This window comes from Molothrus ater, chromosome 1 (genome assembly GCF_012460135.2).
Source record: "Molothrus ater isolate BHLD 08-10-18 breed brown headed cowbird chromosome 1, BPBGC_Mater_1.1, whole genome shotgun sequence".
NCBI lineage: Eukaryota > Metazoa > Chordata > Aves > Passeriformes > Icteridae > Molothrus > Molothrus ater.
Window position 1 is genome coordinate 65,632,185 of NC_050478.2, and position 17,929 is coordinate 65,650,113.

The window sequence follows — 17,929 nt, forward strand, 5'->3', positions numbered from 1 at the left end:
TAGGTACAAGGGTATTTATTTTACTATGACAGAACATGAAGCCTTTTCCATCGTGCAGTGAACAAGGCAGGGAAAGAAAAGCCTCTCTTGGTAAATAAATACATCAGCACATACAAGCAAGGATTCGGGGAGACAATGGAAATGTGGACATCTGACTTGTACCGGTTAACTCCAGGGAAAAGAAGTAAAAAACACTATTGCCTTGGATATCTATAGTTACAGCTTTGCCATATGGAATTACAGTGATGTAAGCCCAGACCAAGCAAGCTCATAATCAGGCTTTTCAATCTAGTCAAAGGAGGTGTTGGGGAGAGGTAATGTTGACAAGTAACTAAAGTATAACTGAGGTAGTATTGTGAACAAGAAGTAGCAGAAGTCAGAAAAAAATATTGCTGCCCCCTTACCCAAACCTCCCTCAAAACAATAATTTTACTTTCAGGTCTGACTTTGATGCTGTTGTTCACATGTAGCGAACTTGAGTTTAAGCCCAGGGCAGCTTAAGGGTTTCCAGGAAAGAAAGTGGCTCAACAACAGAGTAATAAAAAGGTAAGGAAGTCCACATCATGTGCTGAATCCTGAATGTCTGCACAAGGAGTGAGCTAATGTGCAATGTGACGAAGTAGGAAGCTGCTAATGACAGACAAGCTCCAAACTGGATTGTTCCTGGGGATTCCCAGGTGCATATCAGATGAAAAAATAATAGCAGCAAGGAAAATGCAAGAAAACATAAAAAAAAAAAAAAAAGTATTCTTATGAACTCTTGGTTGTGTAACCGTCTCCATAGCCTCATCTTGAGTCACTTTTCCAAAGCTTTGGAAGTCAAGTCAATTGTAAATACACCTCCTAAAGAAACAGAATTGCATTGGCAGGGAGAAAGATGTGGTGATCCAAAGGGTCTTTTCTCTCTCTAATTACCATGACCTCAGCTGGACATGCCCAAAATCTTTTAGAGAGGAATGTGTGTTAACACTTCCATGAGGACATGGCCCCCTGGGGAGATGAATGTGTAATTGGTCCAGCAAAGAAACATCATCTAACTAGTCAGGAATGAAAAGTTATTGTACACTGAGCCAGTATTAGTCCAGTTGAGAAATTTCTTGTCTTTTTTTTTCCTTTTCATCAACAGTTTCCCAGTGTGATCCATTTCAACTAGGCTTTCTATCCCACTAAGCAAAGAATCTCCCAGATTTCAAATATTTTTAAATTTCAGATGAACATTTTAATTCAGCATTTTATCATATTTTTTAACTTTATCATTATCAGATAAACAAAATTTGGTTTTGGGAAGAAATTGCAACGTGTTTCAGATAATCTCTTCACTGAATATGCCTCCCCTCTAAAAATCAGTGTCTATAGTAATAACTAGAAATGACTGTACTGTTATTGTTAATGCTACTTGAATGAAAAAGAACTTTTCAGGAAATCTTATGACTATTTCTATGCTGGAAAGTTTTTAGCTAAAAAACCCCAGGTTTTAGAAAAAATATTTATATTTTTGTTAAGTTTTCAAACAACAAAGATTTTCTTTTAAATTGTTACAGAACTTTCAGCAACATTACATGCAAGTTTTTTATTTACATCTTTCTATTCAACAGGTACATTAAAGTGTCATAAGAGATTAAAAAAAAAAAAACAACAAATTTCAATCATAACCATCTATTTCCTGTGACGGAAAAGGAATTACTGACATTTTAATGTCGTTTTTTTTTTAGTAAGAAGAGGCACAGCTGGTCTGTTTTGATAGCAAGACCTGAGAACTTATCTGAACAAGTATTACTAATGACTAAAGTGGTGATAGTTGACTGCAATTTAGGTTCAGTATTCCCAGAAGAACTTATTGTGTAATCAATTTGAACCTACATGGTTAAATCAAATCAAAGGATTAACATAAAAAACAGCACAGGAGCATATAACCATGTCAGATCTAGGCACACTTCATCTCTGGCTTTCAGTGTTTGAGGCAAAGACCTGGGAATAACATCAAGAGTGGAACTATTGAGAAAACTGGGGAGGCTTCAGCTTGACATGGGGCAGCAACAGGGTGCCCTCTAAGTCTGAAATCAGGGAAAGATGTTGTATTTTAGGGTCTTTCCCACCACAAAATCTGCCCACCACAACTTGCTGAGACTGAGAGGATTGGAAAAGCACATACCTGTGGACGTATGCCTCTGGCTCTTGATACCAGTTTTGTCAGTGCTGAAGATAAATATTTGAAGATAAAAACTTACACATTTTTATTTTTCTTTGTTAAAACAATAAGGGAAAAACCTCCTGCTTCTTGCTCCACAGTGGTGTGACTTTGTTTGGTCAGTGATAGCATTCAGACTGCCTTAAGGGCTTTGACGGGAAAAGGCTAAACCATATTTAAAATAAGGCTTGAAAGAGGCATGAACTGCCACCCAATCTCTGAGGGAAGTGGAGATCTTTTTATTATTATCATCATCATCATCATCATTACTTTGTTATTGTCTTGAGATTAGCCTTAAAAACAAGAGCTATTTTTGAAACTGAAACATGGGTGAAAAATGCTTGGGTACTGAGCCAAGGTTTCCTAGGGCACTGTTCCTTAGCTGGGTTTTTAAACACTGTAGAAAACACTTCAAAAAGTTTATTGTTTTTAACTTTTTTTTTTTTTTAAGTAATATACACAGTACAATGCTCCTTGATAAGGCTGAACCAGACCTGGAAGATGCTCGAATGCAGCTGGAGGCAGGCAGGGCACCCCCTGCTCCAGCACTGGGAGGTGCTCACCTTTGGGGCACTCAGGGGAGACACAGCCATGCCAGAGGAACCTGTTTCTGTGTCTCTGAAATCCCTTTGTCCTCCTGGTGGGTGAAAGGGCTGCAGTCAGAAACTTAACCATGCTCTTTGAGGGTCACTAATTAGCAGGGCCATTAACCCCACATGTGGAGCCCAGCTAGGACTGCAATAGATGAGAAAAACTGCTCCTTTACTCCTTATGGACTGGCTTTCCATAAGAGCAATGCTCTCCTAGAATGCAGCTTGGCTGTGTTTGTTAAAAATACCAAACTGCATGTACTGCACATGACAGATGCACATCAGCAAGGAACTTGAGTGTGTGCCCCACTTTTAACTCGTTGAAAACAACCTGTGTGCAGCTGAATATGCATTTACCCATCCTGCTAAATTGGAAAGGGTAAGATCTACAAGAGACTGCTACAATATAAATCAGGCACATAATGCTCTGTTTTCTCAGTTACGAACGTGCTGTTAAAACTTGGAATGACAGTTTAAGGAATGTAAGATGAAATGAATGTTTTTCTGTATTGTTATGAAAATTCTCATCGATTAAAAAGAAATGTTTTCCAATTGACATTTTTCCTGAGGTAGTCAAGGAAAGAAGAACTTTTCTAGTCAGCAAAGTGTGATTTTTAGAAGGTCATTACTTGGTGGAGAGGAGATAGTGGGTACCTGTTTCCAAAAATGTGACAGCTTCACTGTGTCCTCAACTAAGATAATTGATTAAGTGCATATTGGATTAAAAATTATGTTCTAGGGGGATCCTGTCAACTGTACAAATGCCTTAATGTCTGCAATATTACCATGTGAGAGCTGCAAGATGGTTTGGCAATGAATTCCTAAAAAGGGATTATTTATTGTTTTCCTCTCAAAACTGAGTTCTTAAAAAAAAAAAAAAGGCAGAATCAAAGAAAACTTGGCATCTGCCCAGCTGTATGTTGGAAATAACTTATGAATTAGCACTTTGTAAAGCACAAGCTCAGCCCGTGTTTTGGAGGGGTTTTCTGCGTTGCCCTTTGTTTGTCACTGGGCTGCTCTGCACCTGTTTCATACTGTACATATTTGGAATTTTTCTGTATTCTTTGTCATTTCAAAGACAGGAACATAAACAGCTCAGCTTTTCCTGAGATGACTGTGTCTGTGTCTGTGTGTATATATGCATCACTGAAACTTCCTAGACTCAAATGCTGTTTTCTCTTGCCAGACTCGCCTGTGGGTCTTCCTGAACAGCAGGCACTTTTTCAATAGCAACTTGGAGATACTGAGGGAGAATAGAAGGTCATTTTCTAAGACAGGATGCCAAGAGGACAGGAATTGAATGGTGCTGGCTGGCCACTAGACGCCTTGCAAATCAAGAATGCAGCGTGGTCCCCAGGGAAATGGTTCATGAGCCTGGAGTATATGATAAACCTGCAACCAAAGCCTTCTCAGGCAAGTGCGATAACAATGTGTCACATTCCAGAGGAGTCAAAAACAAAGGTTGCAAAAGTCCTTGCAAAGCAGCACTCCCTCAAGACAACTGTGCTTTCAAGGAAAAGGAAAGATTTGGCAGGTTCTGTCACTTCTGGCTATTTTCTGAAAACAACACCGAACGGTTTGGGGTCAGTCTGTCTTGAAGCCTCTGTATAAGTGACAGCAGAAAAGAGATGTAAGAATCTCTAACCTTTAAGAGGTTATAAAATTGATATGCATATGCAGCCACACACTGAAAATAAAGTAAATACCACAATAAGGAGATGGTAAACAGATATTTCCACAGTACATTACAAATAATTACCTGTTTTAATGTAGTGTTAGCCATCAGCTAGACTAACTCATCTCTTTAATTGCTTTCTTACCTTTCTCATTTGCATATTGTGCTGCTTTCATAAATAAGTAGTCACTTCATTGCTGCTCATAAATTGAGAGTAAACAGCTCAGGATATGTACTCCTTTTGTTTGCCATTGTTCAGGGACCAGTCTGTGCAAACAGATTATGAAATAACTGAGCAGAGGAGATGTTATTTACTATTAATTACTGATGTTGGCTGCCTGGCCAAGTCCCATGGTCTGCAGGAGAGGGGGACAAGGGATGGGAGACCAAATAAATCACTCTTGCTAAGGTGATAGACAAAATCCTGACATGTGTGTCTGAAACACAAGATTCCACAGGTAGAGCATAACTTATGGCGTCCTGAGAATCAAGGAAGGAAAGATCAAGTGTGCCCCAGAATTCAGAAAGTAGCTACACTGTTCTTTTGTGAATCAGATCAAGCTTACTGCCTCACCCTGCTTTCAACTTTGAGGTTTGCTGCTCCTCTTTCAGATCTGAAGGTTATCTGAGCTCATATGCTCCTTTGTTCCAGATATTCCTGCCAACAGCAGTACAAACAACACAGATCTTTGTGGTGTTGCTTCGTAAAAATTCTTTGATATCATCAAAGATCCCTTCTCCCTAGCAGAGTATCACAGTGCACCTCACAACACACCACTTCAGCAGTGGGATAAAAGCCTTTGTGCCAAGCTCTAGAGCCAGAGATCATTAGCTGAATTGCAAAGAAAAAAAAAAAGTAGAAAACCTGGAAGAAAAAAATTTAAAATAGCAAAACTGAAGGCTGGAAAGACTGCCAAGATCACAGCTGAGCTGTCTGTAGCAAGGCTGTGTTTTTCACATGGATCCCCAAAAGCTGTTAAGTCAGGCTAAGGTAGGCACTGACTCCTTATTCTCAAAGGCACCCAGAATTTATGCATAGGTGAATATGAAACACATCCACATCAGAAAACAACGACAAAGAGAGCCTCTAGAACAGGATCTGCTGTGCAAGATTGTAACACCATGCAGCCAGGAAACTAACAGTGTTCAAAACCAGGTAGATGTCCTTTATAATACCTTCTATTTCTGGCACTGTTCCTTAAGGCATTTTTCTGCCTGTCTTACTGTTTATGTAATGCTCTATTTCTGACTACAATTACATGACAACCTCTAACAGCCCTCAGAAGGAACTGTCAGACCACCATATTAAAAAAAAATAAATAAAGGCTAACCAGTCATTCACATCTTGCAAGGACCAAAAATTATCCTCAAGCACTCCAGCAGCTTCTAACTAAGAATAGAGAAAGTATCAGCTGGATCATAGAGAGTGCTAATAAGCTCTTTAACAAGTGCAATTTGCCTTCATAACTGTCTCCTGAAGAAAAATCCAAAGGTTGCCATTAATTTTGCTTTCTCTTCTCAGAAGTGCATTAAGGACAATTAGCTCTTTGCTTCACTGGTAATCTACACAGTGAAAAAGCTTTCCCTTTCTCCTCTGCCCCCATCTGTGCTTCTGAGGAAACACAGAGCCTTAGAAATAAAGGAAAGCTGCAAAGTCATTCACAGACCTCTCCTTCCTACCACATAATGTCTGCTGACAGTAGTCTGCCCACTCTGGATTGACAGAAAAAGTTATCCATCAACTGGCCAGAGCATTACAGGGATTTGGGAAGCCAGGACATTTTGTTGTTTCTGCAGCTAGAGAAAATGCAGTCTTTGTGAGTGCAACAGAGTGCAACCTGTGCAACAATCACAGGTCTCCTTTCCTCCATCCCATCCCTATCCTAGGCAGTCATCCAGTTTTCCAACAAAGCTCCAATCTCCAGGTGATATTATTTCCCAAAGTCTCACACATACCAGAGATTAGTATGAATCTCAGGTTGGGATTTGCAGCCTGAATTTTCCCCATCTCTATAAATTGTTCACATTTAATCTTCCAGTTTAGACTCACCTGCAGGGATTAATACATTTGGGAAAAACAAGAATAGCAAATTAGAACAGCGATTCAAAGCCTGCCAACTAAAAATAGATCAGTTTTCTATGCAGATATCACTTACAGCTGAACATATGTATTCATCACACATCTATATAAGTCCTGGCTCTTATTTTCTGTTTCCTCATACTTAAAAACCTCCTACACAATTATTTCCTATATGATTCTTTCCTTCCTACCAAGCCCAGCCACTGCCCTTCCTGGTAGTGCGCCAGTTCTGTTATTGTTCAGAGGTGAAAAACAAGACCTATCCCAGGAACTCACTCTGGCAAAGCTTAACCCAAAATGATTAATTCCAGAAGAGGGACATAGCCCAGTGCAGGGGCCTCTGAGCAGGGCTGGTGGTGCTGCTATGACACAGAGAGCCATATGCATGGCTTTGCTGTCCATTTGCTTCGCAGTGACAGGGGGGACAGTCCTGCAAGGACAGAAAGCTGATCATACTCAAGGAGACCACAAGTTACACTTAGGATTAACTTCCTGGCAAAGTAATAATGAGGTTGCCATGAGGATGCTCTGGGGTTTGAGAATGAAATGGGGGGCAAGCCATTAAGTTGTGAAGAGAAGCAGTGCTTCCCTCCCACGTAGCCCGAACACACAGCTAATGATTTTATCCATTTATACCATTTGAGGAACAATTTGATTTGGCATCTGGGCTGCCCAGGGGCAACCTGCAGCTTCTGCAAAGCCACCTACAAAATGAAGCTGAATAATGAAGTTCTGAATATTTGTAACCACTGGAGACCTGCTCCCCCAAGGATTACTGGCATTCCATAAAATTTCACTGTTGAAATTTCACACTTCTCTTTCCAGTTTACAAGATCAACTCACTGGTACTTTGTTTTATTACGTTCTTTTTTTCCCTGAGAAAATAAGCAGACACTATATGGAAGGGAATTAGCCTTCATTCAAAACATGTTTTGCAGAAGATTGGATTTCATTCAGTGCAAACCAGAAGACAGACAGTGATCTTATTTATGAGGTCTGGATCTATTGTCCAGGTGTAATTAGCTGATTATTACACTTCCCATTTCTGTTATTGTAGATCCTTAATTCTTTTTGTAATGTGATGTTCTTTGATGTTTTTCAGAGCAAGCAAAAGACATTTCTATTTGTCCTAATTGTTCAGGAAATTAAAACTGCCAATATTTTTTCAGCTAATTAGTGTGAAATACTTTGTTTGCTACTCCCAGAACAGACCTGTAACATCTTTGTTGCTCTCTCTAAATCACCAACTGCTCATTTGCTTCCTTTCACCATCCTCCTTCACTCAGCAACTTTTTCCACAGGACATTTCCTCTCACCAGTTGTTCATTTGCCCATAACAAAACATATCCTAATGGAGACATTGAGCTTTTTTTCTCTCCAGATATGACATAGCATACCGCTGTTGACAGCAGAAGTCACTTCTGCAAGAATAGAGGCAGCAGCTTCACATAGGAAAAGAGGAGTAGGGGTGTGCAACAGGCCACTGCACTGCAGGCATGGGTAGGTAGGATGCAGAAGAACTACTTCTTCATGTTCATTGTATTCTTTAAATATTGTGATTGCGGGGGGAAAAGAAAAAAGGGAAAAGTTTAGGGCTTTGTCATTGCTGCTTTAGCTGGTAATTAGTGAGATCAATTTTTCTAAGTCATAAGGGTCTTTAGATATCTCTGTCAGCACCATATAGGACCCATCAATTAACTCTTTCACATGACACACAAGTTTTAGAGGCCTGTTTTAACACTTGTCTACACCTGATCTAGGCTAAGCACTCCCATGTAACTTTCTGTAGAACCATCTTACCTTAGAATTAATTACTCTTCCATCTTAACTTCAGATTGTGGAAGTCTTCCATAGGAAGCCAGGCCCTACACATCTTACCTTGCAAGCCTCTGTGGTTTTTGAAGTGTTTGAGATTGTGCCTATCCATAGTCAACTTGTTTCTGTAGCCATTACATCTGGTACACCTCATCCTTCTTCAGATCCCAAACTGCTGTCACAAGGCTAAGGATTTAAAACTAAATTGACCCCTTCTTTTGACATTGGGTCGATGCCCCTGTGAAGTGTGCTGCAATGCAGAATCATGAGTGAAATTCATTTCCTAATGTATGGTTTGCTTTTACTGCTGCTTCAGTGAAACATGGAGTGCTTACTTACAAAGGTCAGTGGCATGAAACAGCTATCAAAAGTTTTCCTATGAAAATAAATCAGAGCATGCTTAAAATAACAGTAATTCTCCTGAAGGGTTGACAAATACTATTTGGTACTGAGACAGGGAACACTCTCTCTATCCATAAATCAAGATGTCACAGAAAAAAGCAACAGGACTTCTTCATATTCTCCTTTCCTACACCTTCACCCTTTTTCTCATGATATCATTGCCCCAGGAACATGATGAACCCTTAAAAGGAAGAAAATCATTCTACTGCCATGCCTCTTCACTACATGTCATCCTTCAGATTGTACTAATAGCTTGTTCTGGTGGCATTTGCAATATGAACAGCCATCTGCAAAGCCTGAAATCCTCAATATACTTCTAAATATATCCTCCATAATTGAAAAGTTTTGAAATGTCCATGTCTGGGTTTGGGGACTTGTTTGGTTTGGCTTTTTTTTGTTTTTGTTTGTTTGGGGTTTTTTCCTTTGGTTTGGTTTCTTTTTATTCTGTCCTTTGGCTTAGGAAAAATACCTGAGATTTTAAGATATGCATATTGACAAAAGCAAATTTAAAGCCCTGTATATGCGCTAACTAAAGCTGTGTTAGTGCTCATCTAGCTAAGGAATATTCCTAACTCAAGCTATTATCCTAGAATCGCCATTCTCTAAAATAACTCTGGGTCTCAGAATAAAAGATGGGACTACCCCAGTACACTTTTCCCTCTTTCTCCACTGCAACACTAAGTCCTCATGGCAGGAAAGCAAATGAACAACAATATCCTGTAAGATAGACACATTTGCAATAATATTGCTCATCTTCAGCTTGAAATTCCTTACTGCTCCCTGGCAGATTGCCTTTCCTAGAGAACAAGAAGGAGAGGAGATTTTACTGTTGTACACCCATATGTTTCCTCTCACTCCTAAAATCTAAGAGGCACATTCTCTGTACTGGTGTCCTTTTGTCTGGCATAAATCAATTATTTCTTTTCTCTTATATAACTAAGATGAGTCATAAATGCATAGAGTCAGACAGGTACTGCATGTCCTGAAAGCACCTGGAAAAAGATACCCAGGAGTAGGGAGAAAACAGTAATTTTGCTTGCCCACAATATAATAATGGGTTTTTTTTCTTTTAATTGATTTTTTACATAGATTTTAAAGAGATAGTTATAGGCTGCATAATTTCTGTCCCAAGCTGCATGAACATAAAGTTCTCTTTCCATAGCTCATTTAAGGAATCCAGCCAAAAGTAAACCTAGGTGAAAAGGAATATCTGACAGTACTTTTGCATAGCATCATATTTGATATATGATACCAACTATCCCAGGCAGTTCAAGAAAAATAATTTTGGATATCTTGCAACAAGTTTTATTGGAACTGGGGACAGAGGGGAGAGTAATGCAGGAGCATGCAAAAGCAGCTGTAGTTTCAGATCAGAACATAAATGAAAACATTAAAAAAGGTGTCATCTTAAACAAAAAATGGGAAGTCAGACAGATAACTCCAGGAAGAATTAAAAGCTATTTGAAAGAAAATTATACTCACTGAAAAAGAGGCCTATGATCAGCATAGCTGCTAGCAAACCACAGCATGAATAAGACCTGGCAGACTACTGAAAATTACTGAAAAACCCTTTAAGTGCTCTGTTAGGAGCAACTAAATATGATTGTGCGTGTTGCAGGACTGATACACACTGGGAATGACTCCTTCACCCCAGCTTGTGCTACTCTAATAAATATATGTACAAATGAGCATGTAGGGCATACCTAGAGGATTATTGCTTTGTATAAAACATCTCAGCTGACTATGGCAATGAAAAAAATGGATCCCGTATTTTTACGTACTCTCATGTTCACTATAAGGGGCGAGTCACTGGAGGCCAGGGGGACCAGTAGGGAGCAGGAACCAGTGCAGGTAGGTAGCAGACTTTTAGAAGAGTCCTGCTGCAAAAACCACATCAAGAACCTATGAAAGAGAAGGCAAGCGAGTAGCAGCTGTTAGTGAGTAGGAACTATTGAGGAAGAAGCTAGCCTTAAAGATATTCACGCCTGGAACTTATGGCTACCACTGGCCACTGCCTACACACCACCCCCTGTGCTGGTTACACAATAGCAGAAACTGTGCAGGCAGTGGGGAGATTTCACACAATATTCGCTGCCACAGAAAGGAACACCCAAAATTTACACCATATTTGGTTTTTGTAGGGCTCTTTTTTATTGTATTTGTGGGGTGCCCCAATGAAGGAAGGAATGATGAATCTGACTCTATGTTCTCAGAAGGCTAATTTATTATTTTATTATACAATATTATATTAAAGAATATTATACTAAACTATACTAAAGAATACAGAAAGGATACTTACAGAAGGCTAAAAAGATAATGAAAACTCATGACTCTTTCCAGAGTCCCAACACAGCTTGGCACTGATTGCCTAATGAGTGACAACAATTCACATGAGACCAATGAAACAATCACCTTTGGGTAAACAATCTCCAAACACATTCCAGATGAGCAAAACACAGGACAAGCAAATGAGATAAGAATTGTTTTCCTTTTTCTCTGAGGCTTCTCATCTTTCCAGGAGAAAAATCCTGTGTGAAGGAATTTTTCAGAGAATGTGAATGTCACACTTTTTCACTACAGAATAACAATAAATGTTATGACACTCCACCCTGTCCCCCCAACCTGTGCATGCTCTGGTGCTGAGCTCTCAGCATTTATTTTTCTATAACCATAGGAGCCAAGCAATTCAACCATGGCCACATTAAATTCCATGTTTGTGAAACTGAGCCTGGAAAGGGAAATTTCCTGGCAAATACAGAAGAGAAGCTGGAAAGATCAATTGATATAACCTGTTTGTGACCCATCTGTTATTCATAGGAAGCAATTGGGCAGGCAGTGTTACAATCACAAATACTTTCACACAGATGCAGCACTATCTGCTCCTGCTCTTTTTGGCATGGGGCTATTAGATGTTCAGTCCTAACTCCCTGATTTAGGTATAGGATGAAATTGGTAGGTTGAACCTTTACAAACCAAGGGAGACCAGTGTCAAACCCTTGAAGGAAGATCAGAGCAAGGAACACTTAAGAAACCTGAGACTAGGCTGTACCTTGCAGACCTGTGGTATAAGATTTGTAAGAGCCATTTTATCAAAGAGCAGATATACTTTTAAAAGCCTCAGATGAACATTTTTACAGGTGAATAGGGTTCATTGTTTAGTTAACACTGAGACTTCACTAAAGGAGGTTGTCCCCTTCTCTCACCTGGAGAGAGAAGTCAGGGAAAGAAGCTCTTGACCAGCCCCAGCAGTACATGCTCACCCTGACTGCTCTGCTGAGGAGCACTGGCTGGTCAGAGGGTTAGGCTGGACTCCCTACTCTCAGAAGATGGATATCCATGCTCGTTCCTCCTGTGCTTCCCAAACTCAGTCTGATCTTTGAGTATGGACTTGTTTTGCAATAGGCCAGATTATTTAGCCTTTTGTTTGCTTGTTTTGTTTTTAAATTAAGGCGTGATGTCTTCAAAACTCATAGCTCTACGAGTTTCAGGTTCAAAACTGGAACTATGTGAACTCAAGGGCTCTTCTTCCACTTGTAAGTTCGTGTTTTGACATGGAACAATGATCCCTCATGCAATCTCTGGCATTAAAAAACCTGCTTGCTTTACTCTTTCTGTTTAATTACTGAAGTAATAAATCTCTCCTTTACAGTTTATTTAAAGTACCTTCCAAGCATATGATCCACACACTGCATTGTTTGTGCTTAGAGACCCCTCAGCAAAAGCAAGAGCATTCAACTATTGAATTGCAAAATTGCTGGAAAACTCACTCTTCAGACTTATGGTAAAAGGCAGAATATTGCTGTTGTTGGCATTGTTGAAAGTTTACAACAGGGACTCACCATTTATTTTTTCAACTGGAAGTTTCCACGGGATATCTAAAAGATGTTTATAGCTTAGATTTAACAGATTTCACCATGTTGAAAGAATTAGTTGGATGGCTTCAGTTAGAAGAAGCATTCCAAAGACTGTTTAACCTACTTGAAAAAGAAAAGGGGGAAAAAACCCCAACAAACAATCCCCCACAGCTTTTAAATTTGGAGATATGAAGTCTTCTTTATCTTATTAACTTACTTGAAATCTATACTCAGAACCTGACAAAGTCAAACATAAAGAGCTGACTCTCACTGATCCCAAAAGGAGTTAATTTGAAATTAAGAGGATTGTCATAGGCTGAAGTTCTTATTTTCCCCTTGATTGGCTCCAAGATAATACACTATTATAAAATACATAAAAATAATCATAAATCTTCAATATGAAGATGGGTGGCTCAGCTCTGGGCATATGCAATCACTGTGATTGGGACTGTTTAGGCAGATAACTGGAGGTATGGGGGGTTTAATGTTTATATGAAGAATTTCAGGCACTTTCCCTCTCAACTGTAAAGCTGTTGGAGTTGAAGCTCACTACAGAACTGTTTGGAATCTTTCCCACGGGATGTGAAATCCTGTGAAATAGCTCTATTTCCAGTGGGAACTGGGGAGTTTCTCTTGCAGTTAACTGAGATTTTAATGTGACTTTGACAATCTGACTGTTTTCAGGCTGATCTTCCTCAGACATGCCAGTCAAGGCATTAGTTGACCAAGATCCTCTCTGTCTGCAAAGTAATTACTCTGGCTGCCAAACCCTTCGGAAGTGCTTTGCAAAGATTTAAATGCCAGACCCTGTCTTGGCACTGAAGTGCTTCTTCCTGAAGTATCTCATATCTCCATCTGACCAACTAGAAAGCCAAGCAAGACTTCACTTTCCAAAACACACTGTGAAATGAGAACGCTTAATGCAATGGCCGTGCACTGAGAGAGGCAAGCCTGAAGCTGGCCTATGGGAATCTGAGTCCCAGCTTGCACGAGTGAACACAGATGGCAAAACTGTCACATTCAGCTCCTGAAACACTCCCAGTTTTACGGGCCCACTTTGTCAGCCTGCAGAGCTGCACTGCATGGAAAGAAAGGAGGTGTTCCAAAGAAAGCACCTGCTGTGGCAAGCCAGATAGAAGTATAGCCTCAAGAAGAGATTCCCTTCTGTTCCAGTTTGTTGCACACTCCCACTTTTACTGTTTCCTTACTACGTCTCACCAGGCAAAATCTTGTGCCTTGAATTCCTGAGCCAACTGACTATTGCTCTGTTCCTTTATTTGGAAAAACACCCACCACCATCACCACCAAAACCCCATTTCTGCTTTGAGTCAGGTAAAGAATAATTTAACACTGAAGTGTTCAAGATCTAGATTTTCTCATCTGCTCCTGTAGTTTTTAGTTTGAATTTTAGAAATATTCATGTCATATAGCACAATGTTAAACATGTGACCAGGAATAAATAATAAATAATACCTTGAATACCAGACATCATAAACAAAGATAACATTATGAAGAAAACTGTGAGAATGAACAGTTTCAGTCTGTCCTCAGCTTTTAAATGTTAAGATTACTTACCTTTATAGACATAATATTCAGAAGCAGCATTAAAACAGGATTGTTGCTTTGGTCATTATCTAGAAGTGCAGCGTGGGAGGAAAGAGGAAAGGAGGGAGAGAAATCATGAATAGGCCAAGATTACCACCTAGTGACAGAACTTCTGCTTTGCAGGGGGTTTGCTTAAATATTAGGCAAATTCCTGGTGCTGGAGAAACAACCCATCCAACTTTTATACAATAACAGTCCTCTAAAGGAGGATTATACATTGCTTCAAGATTACAAAAAAATTCATAGCATATGATCTGGTAGAGTGAAGTACGTAGCACTTCATTGGTTCTTTTTGTTTGCTCATTTTAAAAACTATCAGAAAAATATTTTCTTGTGTTTGTGGAAAAAACAATGTGTTTAAGCACTTATTCTACTATTCCCCAAAGTAACAATTTAGATTAAAATAACTTAAATATTATTTGAACCTGAACAGGTTTTTAATTAATTATTTTGTTATTAGTTAATAGAGGCATGAGTTTTCTGAACTGGTGGCATCCCAAAAAACACAGAATAAGGATTACATAAAAGAGGAAGTGGTCCTTCTGCATGAGGGAAACAGCCCTGGGTGTTTACCTTTGTGCAGCACTTGACTCTGAAGGAGAGCTGGGTCAAGTAAGAAGGTGAATCTGCTTTTAATTCTTCCAGCACATTTTTCGTTTCTTTCATATCTCACTGTTTTCCTTCCCTTCCTGTACAGAACTGCCATAATTAAAAATGCTAAACTTGAGGCATGATCTTTGATGTGGATGTCTACCTTTCTATATTCAGAATAATAAAACTCTCCTAGCCTTCCAGGTGAAGCTCATGCTGCATCCCTTCTTGTTATTGCAGCATCCTTTTCCCCCATTCTGAGAAATACACCTTTTCTTCCTCCCTTTCACACTCCATAAAGATCCTCACCATAATTCAGTGCATCCTGGTCTTGCCCACCCTGCCTCTTGCTCTGCTTCCCCACCCTAGCTAAATTCCATGGTTTTATTTCAAGGTGTTCCGAAGCATGTGCCACCGCAGCCACCTAATGGACTGTCAGGGCATTTTCACCCACATCCAGTGAGCCTGTCATGTCACAGTCTGCCAGTGACTGACTTCTCAAGCACTGTTATGCTTTGTCCCTAATCACTCAAGTTACTTTGCTATATGATAACACCCCCAATTTCGACTTTTTAAGAAACAATTTTCTAAATCCTATCATTTTAGCACACTGAACAATGCTATGGCCTCGTACTTCCCATCCTTCCTTTAGATGACAGTTTGCTACAGTCTCACACTTAGTTACAGCTCTGTAGGGCAGGTCCTGTGCATGCATGCCAGCACAAAGGGGGCAACAGTCATGGACCAAGGCTCTAGGCTGTCCAGTGCTAGGAGCAGGGCTGCACACCTCTGCCAGGGTGGTTAGGGAACAACAAATAACCTCTAATGAGGGAGGGTACTTGGAACTGTACTAAAAGCAGAAGCTGTACCCAGCAAGGTTTGGAAATGGAAAGGCATCCATTGGCTGTAACTGCTCCAACACTGAAGAGAGAACAAATAGTGCAGGCATTAGAAACATTCTTTTTTGAGGCACCATTATTTTTTATTTTTTTTTTTAGATAGCACCAGGGACAGTTTAGACAGCTGTAAAGTAAAATGCAACCACAGTACAAAGGTGCTGCTCAGCTGATAATCAGGCACTGTGCAAAGTGGCAGCTTTGTCTGGTTCTGAAACAGTTGTGTTGGGATAAATTCCATGTTAAATAGGAAGCTATAGGCTCAGACTACTGATTACTCTGGCTCCCCTTCCACTGATAACATTTCAAGCTGCTATTCTACAATAATAATTTCAGTCAGCTTTTAACAATTTTAAAAACCCCTGATAGTGCCAGTATCTGTCATGCCTGGAATGTCAGTAATCAGTGTTGTTCTAATATCCATCAGCAGAGTTGAGCTGATACATGCCATAACTTATTTGAACAAAAGGAACATACTTGAAATAAAAATCGTGTCCTCATGCTCTCTGAAAAATTTAAACTCATATCCTATTTTACAGTTGAACAAGCTTCACCTACACTGTACTTCTGTGCCCAAGCTTACTAGGAATACTTGAAAAATAACAAATACTTCTAAAAGAAAAGGGAGACCCCACCACCACTTACAAAGTATGGCCAGGAAGAGAAGCTGAAGTAAATATGGATATATATATATTTACATGTCTATATTTACATATATGTTTGCAGACATATTATATATGTTAAAATATATGGAACACTTTAACACAGTTTTATTCTGGTTGCACCATCCCACCAGGCTAATTACTTTTGGCATTCTAAAGTTGACATATTATTTCTCTCGTGTGTCAGGAAGAGTGAAACTGATTTAAAAACCTTTCTGTGAGCCAATGTAAGATGTAATGCTAAACAGCATTCCCTGAAACTAAGCTTCTCAGAAAACAAGAAAATCTGTTCTTTGGGAGAGTATGTGTCTTATGAAGAAGCACATCTAACTTTTTAAGAAGGGGAAAAAAATCAGTTTTGAATGAGCCATTGTGGGGTACTGGAAATAGCATTTGGACACTGCTCTTCCTGGGATGAGGGCTCTGGATGGGCACAGAGATGACTTACCTTGGAGCAGCTCTCGTGCTCTCAGCTCCTGCTGTCCCCTGGCTCCCTCTGGGGACACAGCCCAGATGTCACAGATGTTGCCTCAGAGGTCCCAGGCAGGCAGCCAGGGAGCAGGATGGCAGTGGAACATCCCTGCTGTGTGCAGAGGCAGATCCAGAGGGTACCCAGCTGTTCTGCAGAGGCAGGCACCCCACCCCATGCAGGGCGCAAAATCAAAGTAGCTGCTTGCTTCTGGCAGTTCTCTTAAAGCTGAGACTTTGGCACAGCATTGCTTTGTGCCTTACACAACTTCCTCAGAGTTTAAAATCAGAAGATTCAGGTGTTTTGAATCCTTCCCTCTAGATTGATTTCCCTTTTTGTGCTTCCATGACTCATAGTAAAAGCTCATCTTGAAAGCAATTTAAATTACACATTAAAAAATCCCAAAACCAAAATTTCAAATGCACCAAAAAAAGGACCAAAATCAACAAAAAACTTCACTACCCACCACAAATTTGAGACATAGCAAACTAGTTTTATCCTCTCTAAAGCCCCTTAAGCACTTCATAAGTCAGCTCCTGCAATGCCATCTCTAGAAAGAGTACTTTCAGCCTCCATGGGAAGACCCACAGATTTACCAATGAATGTTTTCAGACAGATTATTTAAGAAAATATAAAGCAAATCAAACTTTTTCCCTTTAAAATAAGCAATATTTTAATAAGCTTACACTACAGTCTGTCAAAATAGCATCTCCAAGAGATAATGGCTAATCATGGTGAATTAGACTTCCTTAAAAATGAAGTACATGGGACAAAAGCAGGAATAACTAGCAGCAGGACCACAGGACTAGCCTCACCAGGACCACAAAAAAAAACCCTATAAAAACATTTACATCATGTTGACAAAGCATATTTTTCCCAAACAGCTTTCTCTTGTGAGCTGGCTTAACCTGAGGAACTATATCAATCTGGTTCTCATTTCTGCAACCAATTTGTTTTCTAAACTTCATACAGCCAGTTGCATAAACAAATCTTTATTATAACCACAGAAGCAGCTGCCTCAGTTTCTTCTGTAACCACCTATTTACAGATGATTCATTTGCTCAGGCATTTTTTTTCCCACATGCTAAAGTTTGACTGTAAG